Raw genomic sequence first — 16,366 nt, forward strand, 5'->3', positions numbered from 1 at the left:
CCTCTCCTATCCATCAAAAACTAAGACAGTCTCTTAAAGACATGGCCAAAGTCCAATTTGTTCTGAGAATCCCTTAACTGAAACTAGCTCCTATGACTCTACTCAGTGGCATGTTGACAGAGGAAGTGAACCAGGACAAGCTCTTCTTCCTATAATCACAATTGTTTTGGAAGGATATATCCTGATAACTGCCTGTCAGGTTTGGCAAAGCTATAGTTATTTTCGAATTTCTGGGTGGATGAGGAGTTTTGTGGAGACTGCAGGTACGAAATCAACTAATGTTACTAAAAGAATGCTAGAGTAGTGAGGAAGGCTATTTGCACTCAGATGAGGACTACAGAAATAGATGTAAATGGGCTCATAATTCAAGAATGTGCTGCCTCTAGAAAAAGCAGAAGATCAAGAATCACTAACTGACTTCTTGGTAAACAGTCATCAGTTAATGCTGATGAATTGCTCTGTTCTAAGTATTCTGATTTAAATTCTGTTAAGAAAAAAAGGGGAGGGGCTTTAAGCTAAAATTTATTTAAATATAAATTACAAAAAATGTCAGATTTAGAAATTCAGGAAATGTAGTTTATTTTATTATTCTGTATTCTAAGTTTATTGAAATAACTACATCATCTAATAAGTGATGTCCATATTCAAGATATGATCTAGTGTTGGTATATTCTCATGTATTTCCATATAAGGATTAGTATAACTGAACTTAAAGAAAACATAGTATAATTGGCTTTCATATTTGTCTAACAAATTAGCACTCATATTTAGTTTATTACAATTTTCTGTGTTTATACATTCTAATAAACCACAGCTATGATGGCTCATTAAACTGTAAATGAAGAATAACAAAAAATGAGAGCTGATATGTCAGAAAAAAATTAATTGTGGAATTGTGTATTAATACATTTAAGTAAAAAAAGAAATTAAAAATTACAGCTCAAACTCAAAGAAAGGAAGGTGCAACTGCTAGTACCCGTATTTCATACAGAAAAAGAGATATACATTGTAATAACTATATGTCAAAATGACAGGTAAGACAGGCACACATCAACAATGGAGATATTTACAGTGATGTATTACAGCTGCAGGCAATATGTAAAACAGGCCAGGTTTGTTTTCAGTGCCCTTTCACCTCCCTTGCAGCTTCCCCGGATCATACTTGAAGCATCTGATGTCCCTGTACTGACCTTCTGATACTTATGGTTCACTTTTTCTAGGGTCTGTCCGAGTCAGCAACTCTCCATCAGCACCTCATCACTGAAAGAGTCAAGGAAACTGACTCAGCCTGCATTACATTCAATAAGACTCTGATATCTTAGGATCAACTAATTCAGGGAAGACATGCATCGTTTCTATGGGCAGATGCATTCTCAATCAAATGTCATAACTGTATCATGCTTCATATATAATTTAAATCACTCAGTTATGTTTGCCTTGCAAATTTAGAGATAAAAAGTAATTGGTCTTTAAAAAGGTTAATTGAAGTAGGAAATGGGATCATGGGGTCAGAGTGCCACTCTAGCAGAGGAGATTATTTGTACCATGTGAAGTCTTTAAGAATAAAATATAATAAAGTCATCCAGGTGTTGGGTAAGTATACATACATGTGCAAATGACAAAAACATCTTCAGAATATTGTCTCAGGTGTATTATCATAAACAACCTAAAAAACATGTTTTATTAGCTACATATTTAAGAGTTGATCAGGGGTAAGATGAAGTATATAAAAAAATAGAAAATAAAGTACGTTAAATTTTTCTCTAGAGAAATAACCTCGATGTGTACAAGCTTATTTTTATATGAAGCTATATCCATTCTATTCAAGTGGATTATTTTAAATTAAATATTTGATATAAAAATATTTTATATCAAAAATGTATTTAATGCCATGTACTTTGTAATCATAAAACTCTAAGTTTTTTTTTTCTTTTTCGAATGGTTATAAAAGAGTCAGCACTGAGATAAATACACATAATTGAAATAAGAAAATACAATTGCATGTCAATGATCTATAAAGTAGCATATAATTGTACTATGATTATTTCTATAATCACTACACATATGAAAATATAAGCACATTCTTGAAGTGCATTCTACATACCATCAAAAATAGTTTTGAAGGAAGCAAAACAATTTAAAAAAGATTTTTATTAACTGTATTAAACTAAACTAAATATGTTTGATAAGGTATATCAAAATAATATTATGATTTGATATATATATATATATATATATATATATATATATATATATATATATATATATATACACATATGTAACTTTCATTTTTCAAATCATGCTGTTATATTTCAAACTGAGTGACCAAATGATTAATTTCAATGACCCAATGAAACATAAAGCGATAGGATGCACTAATTCTGCCATTTTTAATACTAATTCATTATTATCAATCATAAGCTGTTCTGTCAAAGAATTATTTAGGTAAACTTCATTGATCTATTCATAATAAATGACAATTTTTCTAGATTCAATTCATATAGATGTAAAATGTGTTATTGTTTTTTCTTTGTTTTTGTAAGTATTCTCATTATTATTATTAATGAATATTGTTTTACGTACATTTTAAGTGTTATAACTTTTCCCAGTTTTCCCTCTGGAACACTCCTATCCCATCTCCTCTCCCCCTGCCTCTATGGGAGTGATCCCCTACCCACCCATTCCCTCCAGTCTTAGCCCTGGCATTCCCCTACACTGTGATATTGAGCCTTCACATGGCCAAGGGCCTCTCATCTCATTGAAGCCTAATGAGGCCATTCTCTACTACATATGCAGCAAGAGCCATGGGTCTCTACATGTATACTCTTTGATTGATGGTTTTGCCTCTGGGAGCTTGGACAGGGAGGCTCCGGTTGGTTGATATTTGACTTAGTCAGGGTTTCTATTCCTGCACTAACATTATGATCAAGAAGCAAGTTGGAAAGAAAAGGGTTTATTAAGCTTACACTTCCACATTGTGATTTATGAGCAAGAGAAGTAAGGAGAGAAACTCAAGCAGGTCAGAAAACAGGAGTTGATGCAGATCCCATGAAGGGATGTTACTAATTGGCTTGCTCCTATATTTTAGCAAATGACAGTTCTCTAATACTACTAACATAAAAATTACAGCTTCTATAGTTTAATGTTCTGGATTGATTATGTATGTCTACAAAAAATTTGGGCCATAATTTGTAATTAGAGTAATCTGAAATTCATGGATATTTCTTTGTATATCACACCTAAATTTTTCCATAGAATTTTATCCATAGTTTAACATTTTAAATTATCTATAACATTTTCTTTTTGATAAATGAATGTTGGAAATTAGAATGAAGAAATTTCATTTTACTGTCAGAATTTAAAACCTGATAGCATAATTAATATGAAATGAATTTTAATTTTTGTATATTCCATAAATGCCTATGTAATATGCTAATTAAAGGGGATATGAAAACCAGAAACTCTGAATGCTGTCAATTTTTTCACAAGTTTTGTGAAGATTCAATTACCTCACATAAAATTTGAAGAATTTTCTCCTGCAGGTACTATGAAATTAGACTGTCTATAACATTTTGCATAAAATAGAAATTTAAAATAAGAAATGTAAACAGAAATTATTTATATATCGACCCATCTGCCATCTGTTAGTAAATATGAATTTACTTTCATATTAATCAAGAGCTTTCATCCTCAAAGCTGGGCCCTGTTTCTTTGTTTTTTTTTTAATAGAATGATTCCACTAAGAATGTTTCTTACCAATTAAAAATTGTTTCATTTTAAATAAAGTATTATAGATTGATATATAAATTATACTTCACAGTCATGAACTTTCTAATTACCTCTTAAAAGAAATGAGCTGTAATTTCTCAGGTCTAGTGTTTTCTGTTTGTATTTAATACTAGCAACCTATTGGCAGACAGAAATTTCTTTAAGGCCAACAAAGTCAAATTAAATAAATACAGATTAAAATTTTAATCATATATATCAACAAATTGAGAAAATATGATGAGTATATTTAAAATGAAAATGTGTATGGTTTAGTAAATAGAATGTCAAAATTTTAGTTTATAACACACAGTAGTCCCACTGTATATTTTGGTGGTGATCTTGAGCATTGTTCTGTGATTACTGAATGAAAAATCGGTATTATTCTGAGAACCTGGTGTTTAACACAGAGCTTGAATTACTAGGCAGTAAATATCTATCCCAGTCTATAAATGCCATCTTTTTTTCCAGACCTTTATTTTCACATGCTATGACTTTCAAGCACAACATGTATTTTAGTATAATGTGGCTGACAGTAAACTGAGTCTTTTTTCTTTTCCATTTTCGGTTGTGCTCACTGCACCCTCCCAGTCACTGTACCTCTCACATACAGAATCCAATAATATGATAAATATTTAACTCATTTGTAAGTACATGTGTGCTTCATGTGAATAGGTACATTTATTTATTATTTCATCACAGTAAGTGAAATAAAGAAGAATGAATATATTTTCAGGAATTTTAACAGACTAGTTGGTCTTCAATGGATACTATATGGATAGTTACTCAAATTAAAGAGGTATGTTGTCTTTATTTTCAATTGTTGCCTCTTGATTTTTGTTAGAAAACAAATATCTCTGTAGTATTTTTCTTTAACTGCAATACTGTTTAATTTTCTACTTGTTTAAAATCCTAATTATTTAATACTTAAATTTTTATTGTTATTTGAGATAATTATATAATTACCACAAGTTTACCCTTTCTTCTCTCAAAATCTTTCTATATACCTCTCCAGTGTGCACTCTTTCATATTAATGGTCTCTCTCTCTCTCTCTCTCTCTCTCTCTCTCTCTCTCTCTCTCTCTCTCTCTCTCTCTGTGTGTGTGTGTGTGTGTGTGTGTGTTTTGTTCATAGTGGTGTTTTATTTATTCAATGAAATAGAGGAAAATTAAGCGACTTTTATTCATTTTCTCCCAAACTCCCAAATCTCTCCTCCTTCATTAAAACAAAACCTAAAGAAAAACCATCAAAACCCAAAGCCTACACTGAGAAACACATTTGTATAAAACCACACAGTATTTAAAACTGTTCCTCATAAAACTGGATGGGTGTTATTACAGAATGATGCCCAACTAACAGTCATGGAAAGAGCTGTGTTGAACTCAGGTTCTGTAGATTTTCAACATTGTAAAAAATTATCTCCAGTTGCTTCTCTCAAACTGGAAAATGATGAAATTACAGATCTTGGGTTACAAAGGAGCACAGTACAACCCAAAATTCTCTTCTAGGATTCCAGGGGAAAAAGTGCTTGGAGTCAATTTAATTTGAGAGAAAATGGAGGGAAGGAAAGGAACCTTCACTGTTAAAAGGCACTTGGTTCTTCCTGGAGTCAAATGAGAAAAGTAAGCTATCAAGAAACAAGCTTATTTCCATTTCAACTCCAAACTATATACATTCCAAGAAAAGAACAAGGTTTCTTCAGCTCTAGCACCCCAAGACTCTGGTGGTGACACAGGCACCTTGTTAGAGGCAAACCAAGGATCTCAAAGGCAAATCTCAACTCTCTCTCTCTCTCTCTCTCTCTCTCTCTCTCTCTCTCTCTCTCTCTCTGTGTGTGTGTGTGTGTGTGTGTGTGTGTGTGTGTGTGTGTGTGTGTGAGGCAGCAGAAAGTACATTAGAAAAAGCTCACTCCTTTGTTTTCCCACTATCCTGGTTTTTTTTCCTAAGAGAAGTATGAGCTTTAATATTTGGAATGTGGGTTTTATTAGTCTAGACAAGAGAGATGAAGGGACTGGGTCTCTACCTATACAGCTTTTAGAATCTCATCTAAACCTTCCCTAAAGCTCCAATAAACGCATGCTCTACAGTTGCCATCCCAAATCCAGCTGGACTTTTTAAACCTTCTTTCTGCCTGTAAGAAGATAAACGTTAAAATGAGTAAGTAGGTTATGCTAAATATTTTATCTCATACAACTTGGTTAGGATGGCATGGTACAGATCCCTAAACTACCTCTTGCTGTGGCCAGGATATATGTGATTTCTTCAGCAGTACTGAGATACAAATGGGAGAGAAAAGGTGGGACATGATCTGCAGCCTCCTATACCATCTTTATATGTGACCTCATGATTCATCTGTGACAGGCTTGTAGAGACTGTGCTGATAGCACAAGAACCTCACTTAGATCCAAAGCGTTAGGCTTCAAGGTTCGAGATGCTAACCCTGGGAAGTTGTGGAAGCATTCGAGAGGGAGAGCAACAAAAATGTCTTAATTTGAGCATGTATCTATCCCTCCTAATGAGCAATTAGATGGGTCTTGGTTTTGTCAGTATCTATTTCCCTCCCTTCTATCCTTCCATAAGTAGCAAAAGAATATTTTTGGCAGAACTTTAAGTGGTAGCTTAATTCTTAAGAATATAAGGTTGAACACTTTACAGGTGTATTTTTTATGTATGCCTCATGGTATCCGTTTCTAATTAATTTTTTTAAATATTTACCTAACACCCTGGTTAACAGAACTTCACCTCCTTCCCATTTCAAGTTTATACTAGCCCCACCTCCCCCCCCCCCTTTTTTTTAGAAATAGTCCCATTCTAGATTCAATTTGTGGATCTGTTCAGTTCATATTCTCTTATTTGTATGTATGTTTTCAGAGCTGATCATTTGACTCTAGACAACCAACTGTCATGCTGTTCCCTAAAGAAAACCATCCCTTCCACTCCCAGATTTTTTCAGTTAACGTATAATTTTTTGTTTAGGGTTAATGACTTTTGAGACTTTTTCTATCCACTTTGGCCATTCCATTGGTTTAATTTTTGTTCAGATCATGGTTAGATATTAGTATCATTAGGATTTTATAGGTGTAGCTTCTAATATTCCTAGGAGATACAACCTCACAATAAATTTCCATGTCCTCTGGCTCTTACAATCTTTCTAACCTTCTTCAATAATGTTCTTTTAGCCTTAGTTGTGAACTAACTTCAAGTCTTCAAATGTGAGTATATAGCCGATAGAAATTCAAGAGATAAGAGTCTGAAATGAGACTAGTTTTAGGAGAGTTGGGGAGTTGGATAAAGCCAAAATCAAAAGGAGGAAGTGCTTTTTTAGGAAGAGGAAACTTAAATGTGAAAAGTTGAATGGAAGTGATCTAATAGGTAAAGTGGAAACTGTGTTTTCTCTTGGGCTCTGATAGTCTGCATATCTTTGCTGAAGCATAAACCTGGCTTGATTCAGATGTGACCCATGATTTTATGTGCATAACCTAGAGCTACGAGACAAAGCATTGAAGGAATTACCTCTGGACAGAATAAAGCCATAAGCACTATGAATTAAAAAAGAAAGAACTCTGGTAAAGAGGTAAAAGGTACCATTTTCAGGAATGTGTACAGGAAGAAATAACAAAAGTGGGTCAACAATACTGTTTTCTTAGGCCCTGCGGTGCAGTGCTATCTTTAATAGCTTGTTAAGCAACATTTAACCAACAATAGGAAAAATAAAGTTGTTCATTTTTGAGATGAACACACAGTTTTCTTTTCCTAGCATTACCTGCCTTTCATGTTGCATGGCAGTGCTGGTCATGACAATGTGGTAAAGAGTGAAACACAGAAGGTGAACAAAGATGACGAAAATAACAACAATATGGATTTCTGAAAAAGTTACAAAGAATTAATCTATATGTGTCCTATATGTATACTATAACCCAAAATTATAATATACATAATCCCATATATATATATATATATATATATATACACACACACACATATATATATATATATATATATATATATATATATATATATATATACACACATACATACATACATATAGTTTTACAAACTTCTCTCACCTGGGCTGATGATGCTCACTTCAAAAGCAAAAAAACAAAACCAAATTAGAAACAAACAAACAAAAAAACTGACTAACAAAACCCATAGTACAAAACAAAGGATGTTTGTACTGCTGGAAGTATATTGTCCAAAAGATTTCCAAACATACAGCCTATTGATGTTTTCCTTACTTATCTAACCGTATTGGATGGTAAAATCCTATTGCTAAAGACACAGGACATTTCTTAAACAGCGCCCAGAGACACCTGACTTCAACTGATCTGAATGCCGCCTCTTTGAGTCCTACTTTTCATGGTACCAGAAGATGCCATGTAAGCTTAGAATGGAGAGAGATGATCAGTGATCCTACCTTAGTATGACATCCATGAACCAAATCGATGGCCACATTGCATATTATTATATACATAACACAAAGAGTATAATAGTGTCATGAATAACTTTTGGTAACCAACAGTTCTCTATTTGGTTTGAATATGCTTGACCCAAGGAATGGGAAAATTAGGAGGTGCTAGGATAAGTGTGGTCTTGTTGAAGAAAATGTATCCTTGTGAAATCTTCTGGGAAGTGTTATCTAAGACTAGAAAGAGCTTGTCTGCTATCCAGAGGCAGCCAAGGTTGTATTACATGCTGGTAGGCAGACTTGGTAATGTGCAAGTCACCCAGTTTTCAAGGCATGAAAGGGGTCATGGAAAGTTGCTGAGACTTGAAACTGTGAGAGTCCAGCAAGGACTATTGGCGAAAGTGCAGCCTCAGTTAAATTGATGATTCTAGGACTGAAGGGATCATGCAAAGAAGTTGAGGCTTGGCATAATGAAGTGAGCCTATGATTGGCTATTGGTGAAGGCTAGATGTAGCTGAAGTTCCTAGAATATTAGAGATGCCAGTACCATGGGATTATCGCCAAGAACAGCAGCAGTAGTAGAGAGTGGGATCAACCAGGGTCTAGAGTGCTACAAAGGGCAGAGCGGGAAAAGCAGCCTAAGACCATTTAAGGAGCCCAAAAGGGTAAGTGTGGATGTAATACATTGGGACAAGAAGCTATAAAGTTGAAATTGCCTAGGACACCTGCCCTGGAGAGCTGCTAACAGGGAGTAAAACCAGCTCAAGAGTACAGTTTCTTGCCATCAAAAAAAGTGAAAGTATTTGGAGATGTTAAGTGTGTTTTTAGATTAGATATGGAGATGCAGAGTGTGCAATTTGCCTAGCTATCTTGGTTTTTTTTTTTTTTTTTTTTTTTTTTTTTTTTTATCTTGCTTTTCTTCGGCATTTCTTTGCCATGCCATTTTCTAATGGTAATATATATCCTTTGATGTTGGAGTCATGTGATCACCTTTTTATTTAGTTTTTATTTTACAGTAGATTACAGTTAAGTGATTTGATGAATCTCAGAAGAGGCTTTGAACTTTGAACTTTTAACATTCTTGAGACTTCTATAGACTATGATAATTTGGAAGCTGGACTACTGTATTTTGTATTATACTATGGATTGGTATGACCCCAGTCGATCCATGTGTTTGAACAGCTCTATGGGCCTGAGGGAGTAAAATGTGGTACTTTAAACATGTTTTACCCAGGGGGTTGCGCTATTTGGAGGTTTGGTTTTGTTGGAGTATTTGTGGCCTTGTTGCAAGAAGTGTGGCATTGTAGTGTTTGACACTAAAACTCTCTTCTTAGCTGCCTGGAAGTCAGTCTTCTCCTAGCTTCCTTTGGATGAAGATGTAGAACTCTTGGTTCCTTCTCCATCACTATGTTTGCCTGAATGTTGTCATGCTTCCTGCCAGGATGAAAATAAATGGAAACACTACACATAGAAGCCAGCCCCCAATATAATGTTGTCCTTTATAAGAGTGGTGTTGTTCATGGTGTCTCTTAACTGCAATGAAAACCCCAGTTTTGAGAGGATCCAATAAACTAGAGGTAAACCAAATGTGGTATTGGAAAGCTCGTTACCCATGCAGTATTTGTAAATTTGTGGTTGTTAAAGGGCACCCTCAGCCAAATTCCCTAATAGCAATCTAAACATAAGTGTCTCTATAGACACAGGTAAGTGTAGTCTTCCAAGAAAAAAAAAAAAAAACTTCAACAAATGAATATTCTACAGAAAAGCACAACTAATCAAGATGCAGAGTTGTGCAACCCAGTGTTTTTGGGTATATCTACAAATATTTTTCTACATCTTTAAAGTTATATTCCAGGCTACATACTTTCAATTTTAGGAGAACTTCTCAAAATTTCCTCAGTTCCTTCAGTGTAGTTTTCTTATGTTGATTATTTACTGTTCTCCAAATAGAAATGGTAGAACTCTGTTATGTGTTTGTGATTGCCTTTCAACTCCTCCTTTTTATTTCACTGCTTAAGTGTCAACCAGGTGCTATGAATCCTACTCTCTTGAACCTAGTTTGTATCCTTCCAAAGTGTTCCTCCTTTCATAAAAATTCTCTATTCTTGCAAAATATACAAAACATAAATTTAAGGTTTCTAAATAGTTTCAAAAATCAATCATTTTAGGACATTTTTTTCAGCAGAGAGATGACTTTTATCTCATTTTACAAAGGTTATTTCCTTTTATTTTTTTTCTGTTTGCATATGTCTCGTATGATCAAAGCCAATATAAAAGAATTTATTATAAAGACAAATATAGTTGTTCATTTGATGTTCCCACTATGTAGGTTGCCTGTCAATTGCTATTTTATAGAACACAATGGATATTGATATGCATTTCTTAAAATATAACTTCATATCTTTAGTACATTTACATAGACAACTTTTCTAAAATTAGGTGATTTTTCTTTACAATGGTTGTTGTGACTGATATTTCTTTTGGATATATTAAAAAATACAACCATTTCCTCATGATTGAGCACAGATAACAGTCCAAAGAAGTGGTTTCATCTAGGTGTTGCATCGTGAAAAAAATGAGATGTTTGTCCAAAAGAGTGATGCTGGCACAGAGATGTGGTTGGAAAGCATTTCTTTATATTGCTTTCTGAATCTTACAGTAATTCTCCATGAGTTGGCTTCCTTCCATAGCTTTAGGTGCTGCTGCAGACTAATCACATACCTTTTCATCTCTGAGGGTCAAGTGATGATTGCTTTGCATCTTTCTTCCTTGCTGGGAGACTAGAGAGAGAAAGACAATTCTTCTCCCTGATAGTCTGATACCAGAGCAGGAAGGTTGATGTTACGGTCATTGCCCTTTTCATTTTAGCAATAACAAAGGCTTTCTGGCAAATATCCCAGAGATGTATAAACTATCTTTCTCACATTATATGATAATAGAACAGGGCAAGGATATTCTCATATATTTTTGGCTGTCCTAGATCACAAACTTCATCTAGGCGGGCTTTTAGAAAAGAGTTGGATGATATTTATACACACTACATAAAGACATGCAAAATAAATGAAAACAAAAATAACTTAAAATTATGCATATGTATCACTTAAAACTCAATTTGGTTTTTAGTGGTATTGCCAACTTTTAAATAACATGAACTCCAAAGACATATTATTACAAGTTATTGGATCTAAGAAAAATAGAAGATATCAACATGATCAAAAATACATTGTATGAAAACTCCCAAGAAATTTTAAAGAATATATCAATTCTTCAGATAAAAATCTACTAATAATGTAATGTTAGAAATATTGGGCATACCAAGTATAATATCTCAAATATGCACTGAGAGCCTTAAATTACAATGTTTTAACCAATACTTATGCAAGTCAATATTGAATTTAAATTGATATCACTGAATTTTAAAAGATTTTTGTAGCCCTGATACAATGGTACAGGCATTAATTTAGCACTAGGAAGCCAGAGGCAAAAAGCTTGCCAGTTCAAGGGGATCTTGGGTTGCGTAGTATTATAATCTAGCCCCAGGCACAGATCCCATTTCTGTCTCTCAAATTAATGCTATATTTTGAAAATACATATTATTAGAAACAAAATAATCAAATTTAAATTGAAGTGGCCAATGTGTTTGACCGTATTTGTATGTGTTCGTAAAATCTCATGTGTCAAATGCTATAAAACTGAAACAATGGTCTAATTTCATTGAAGTTATTTTTTAATGCTAAAGCAAGAAAAATATATGATTTAATTTAAAAAGATAAATGAAGTACTTTAATTTGTTTCACTTGTTATTTGTATATGTGCATACATATCTATGTACATCTGCATATGCATACGTGTGAGAGTGCACATGTGATGAAAAAAGGAAGTAATATAACCATAAAATAATCATTGGAAATAAACAACGAAAGCTTTTATGATCATACCATAAGAAGAAACATAAAAACCTAACAGAAAGATTGCCTTATCTCAGACCATTATTTCTTGTTCAGTATCTGAGCTCAGGTTGTAGTATTTGACTCTTGTGATACCAAATCACAATTTCCACATTCTGGGAACAGAAATGCAGACAAATTCTATTTGGCAGCAATGCCAGCTGTTGCTTTTCACGAAAAATTGAAGCTTATCGAAGTGTTGCTTTGGCCGCATGGTCCCATCCAACAAGGTTCTTTAAAATGATATTCAATTTGTGTGTGTGTGTGTGTGTGTGTGTGTAAAATAAAATCATATAATGAAAGAGGTGTGTACTAGTAGGAACTTAAAAAACAAAGGCCATTTGCCACCGGGTCTGGAAGGCACTAAATGTTTAAAACCTGGTGAGTAGGAGATTGAGGCAGCCAGGGAGCAGAGAAATCTCTGGGGGGTGCGCACAGACAGCGCACCCCCACCCTGCCGGATCCAGGGACCAGGAACACAACTTTGTAACTTCTGTTCCCATCCAGTGACACTGAGGCACAGAACAGGGCTCACCTAATCTGCCATCTGGAACAGTGGAGATCCAGGGACACAGACCAGATAGATACAACAGAAAGGCGGAAACATATCACTGACAACAAAATGACAAGAGGAAACCAAAAGTGTATATCCCAAGGAAACCAAGACAAACTGGCAACACCAGAACCCAGCTCTCCCATAACAGCAAACATCAGAATTCCAAACACTCAAGAAAAAGAAGACGCACACCTGAAATCATACCTCAAGATGCTCATAAAGATACTTAAACAAGAACAGGAGGAAAAGCAAAAAGATTCAGAAGCTTTTAAAGAGGAAACAAGAAAAACACTCAAAAATCTCAAAGAACTAGAGGAAAACAGAACCAAAGAGAGGAAGGAATGGAAGAGGGAATTTAAAACAGAAATTGACACAATAAAGAAAACACTAAAAGAGATAACCCTAGAGGTAGAACACCTAAAAAAAAAAAAAAAAAAATCAGGAGTCACAGAAGCAAGCATTTCCAATAGACTACAAGAGATGGAAGAGAGAATCTCGGGGGCAGAAGACAACAATGTAAATATAGACAAAACAGCCAGAGATGATGCAAAAAACAAAAAGCTCCTAACCCAAAATGTCCAGGAAATCCAAGACACAATGAGAAGACCGAACCTAAGGATAAGAGGAATAGAAGGGAAAGAAGAGTATCAACTAAGAGGCACAGTAAATATCTTCAACAAAATTGTAGAAGAAAACTTCCCTACCCTCAGAAATGAGATGACCACGAAAATAAAAGAAGCCTTCAGAACTCCAAATAGATTGGACCAGAAAAGAAATAACTCCCGACACATAATAGTCAAAACACCAAGTGCCCAAAGCAAAGAAAGAATACTAAAAGCAGTAAGGGAAAAATGTCAAGTAACATATAAAGGCAGACCAATCAGAATCACACCCGAATTCTCAACAGAGACTATGAAAGCTAGAAGAGCCTGGACAGATATCATGCACACCCTAAGAGTGCACAAGTGCCAGCCCAAGCTGCTATACCCAGCAAAACTATCAATCACCAAAGATGGAGAGATGAAGATATTTAAAGACAATTCAAACTTTACACAATATCTGAGCACAAACCCAGCACTACAACAAAGTTTAGATGGAAAACCCAATACAATGAGGGAAAATACAGCCTAGTGAAAACATGAATACTAAACAAGAAAACCTAAAGAATAAAAAAAAAAAAAAAAAGACACAGACACAACTCAACCCACAAAAGCAATAATAGCAGGAAAGAGAAACAACTTTTCCTTGATATCTATTAACATAAATGGACTCAACTCCACAATAAAGAGACATAGGCTATCAGACTGGATACATAAACAAAATCCAGCCTTTTGCTGCATACAGGAAACTCATGTCAGAGACAAAGACAGACACTATCTCAGAGTAAAAGGGTGGGAAAAAACTTCCAAGCAAACAGCCCAAAGAAGCAAGCTGGAATGACTATTCTAATATCGAATAAAGTAAATTTCCAAGCAAAAGTTATCAAAAAAGAAAAAGAAGGACAGTTTTTACTCATTACCATGGAAATCTGTCAGGAGGAACTCTCAATCCTTAACAATATGCTCCAAATAAAAAAGCACCCACATTCATAAAAGAAACCCTACTAAAGCTCAAAAAATACATTTCACCCCACACATTAATAGCGGGAGACTTTAATACCCCACTCACTCCAATGGACAGATCATGAAAACAGAAACTGAACAAGGACACTGTAAAACTAGCAGAGATTTTGAACAAACTGGAGCTAATAGATATCGACAGAACATATCATCCTAAAGTTAAAGAATACACCTTCTTCTCAGCACCCCATGGCACCTTCTCCAAAATTGACCACATAATTGGACACAGAATGAGCCTCAATCGATATAAGAAGATTGAAATACACCCATGCATCCTCTCAGATCACAATTGCCTATGGCTGGTCTTTAACAACAACAAAGACAACAAAAAGCCCACATACACATGGAAACTAAACAACGCTCTGTTAAAGGATAACAGCGTCAAAGAAGAAATAAAGGAAGAAATTAAGGATTTTCTAAAATTCAACGAAAACGAAAACACAACATACCCAAACCTATGGGATGCAATGAAAGCAGTACTGAGAGGAAAACTCATAGTCCAAAGTGCTTCCAAAATAACTGGAGAGAGCTTACATCAGCAACCTGACAGCACAGCTAAAAGCCCTAGAACAAAAGGAAGCAGATATACCCAAAAAGAGTAGACGGCAAGAAATAATCAAAATTAGGGCAGAAATAGACCAAATAGAAACAGAAAGAACCATTGAAAAAATCAACAAAACCAAGAGTTGGTTCTTTGAGAAAATCAACAAGATTGATAAACCCCTAGCCAGACTAACTAAAGGGAAAAGAGAGAGTATCCAAATTAACAAAATCAGAAAGGAAAGTGGCGACATAACAACTGAAACTGAGGAAATTCAAGAAATCATTAGATCCTACTACAAAAACTTACACGCCAAAAAATTGGAATATCTGGAGGAAATGGACGAATTCCTAGAGAGATAAAAGATCCTAAAATTAAACCGGGACCAAGTAAACCATCTAAATAATCCTATCACACATAAAGTAATAGAAGAAGTCATCAAAAGCCTCCCAACCAAAAAAAGTACAGGTACAGACGGGTTCAATGCAGAATTTTATCAGACATTTATTGCTGATATAACACCAATACTTTCCAAAGTATTCCAAAAGATAGAATCAGATGGAGTACTACCTAACTCATTTTTTGAGGCTACAATAACCCTTGTAACTAAACCACACAAATACCCTACAAGGAAAGAGAACTTGAGACCAATCTCACTTATGAACATTGATGCAAAAATACACAACAAAATCCTTGCAAAACAAATCCAAAAACATATCAAAACGATCATTCACCATGACCAAGTAGGCTTCATCCCTGGGATGCACGGATGGTTTTATATAAGGAAATCCATCAATGTAACCCACCATATAAACAAGCTCAAAGAACAAAATTAAATGGTCATCTCACTAGATGGTGAGAAAGCATTTGACAAAATTCAACACCCCTTCATTTTAAAAGTCCTGGAAAGTACAGGAATCCAAGGTCCATACTTAAATATAATAAAAGCAATATACAGCAAACCAACAGCTAACATCAAACTTAATGGTGAGAAACTTGAAGCAATCCCACTAAAATCAGGGACTCGACAAGGCTGCCCACTCTCTTCCTACCCATTCAACATAGTATTGAAGTCCTGGCTGGAGCAATTATAAAACAAAAGGAGATCAAGGGGATACAAATTGGAAAGGAAGAGATAAAAACATCACTCTTTGCCGATGACATGATAGTGTACTTAACTGACCCCAAAAATTCCACCAGAGAACTCCTATACCTGATTAACAAGTTCAGCAAAGTGACTGGATACAAAATTAACTCAAACAAATCAGTAGCCTTCCTATACTCAAAGGATAAACATGTGGAGAAAGAAATTATGGAAAAGGTACCCTTCACAATAGTCACAAATCTATGAAATACCTTGGTGTGACTCTAACTAAGCAAGTGAAGTACCTGTATGACAAGAAATTTGAACCTCTAAAGAAGGAAATTGAGGAGGATCTCAGAAAATGGAACGATCTATGTCATTGATTGAAAAGATCAACATTTTAAGAATGGCCATTCTACAAAAAGCATTCTGCAGATTCAATGCAA

This window comes from Micromys minutus (assembly GCF_963924665.1).
Source record: "Micromys minutus genome assembly, chromosome: 7".
Classification (NCBI taxonomy): Eukaryota; Metazoa; Chordata; class Mammalia; order Rodentia; family Muridae; genus Micromys; species Micromys minutus.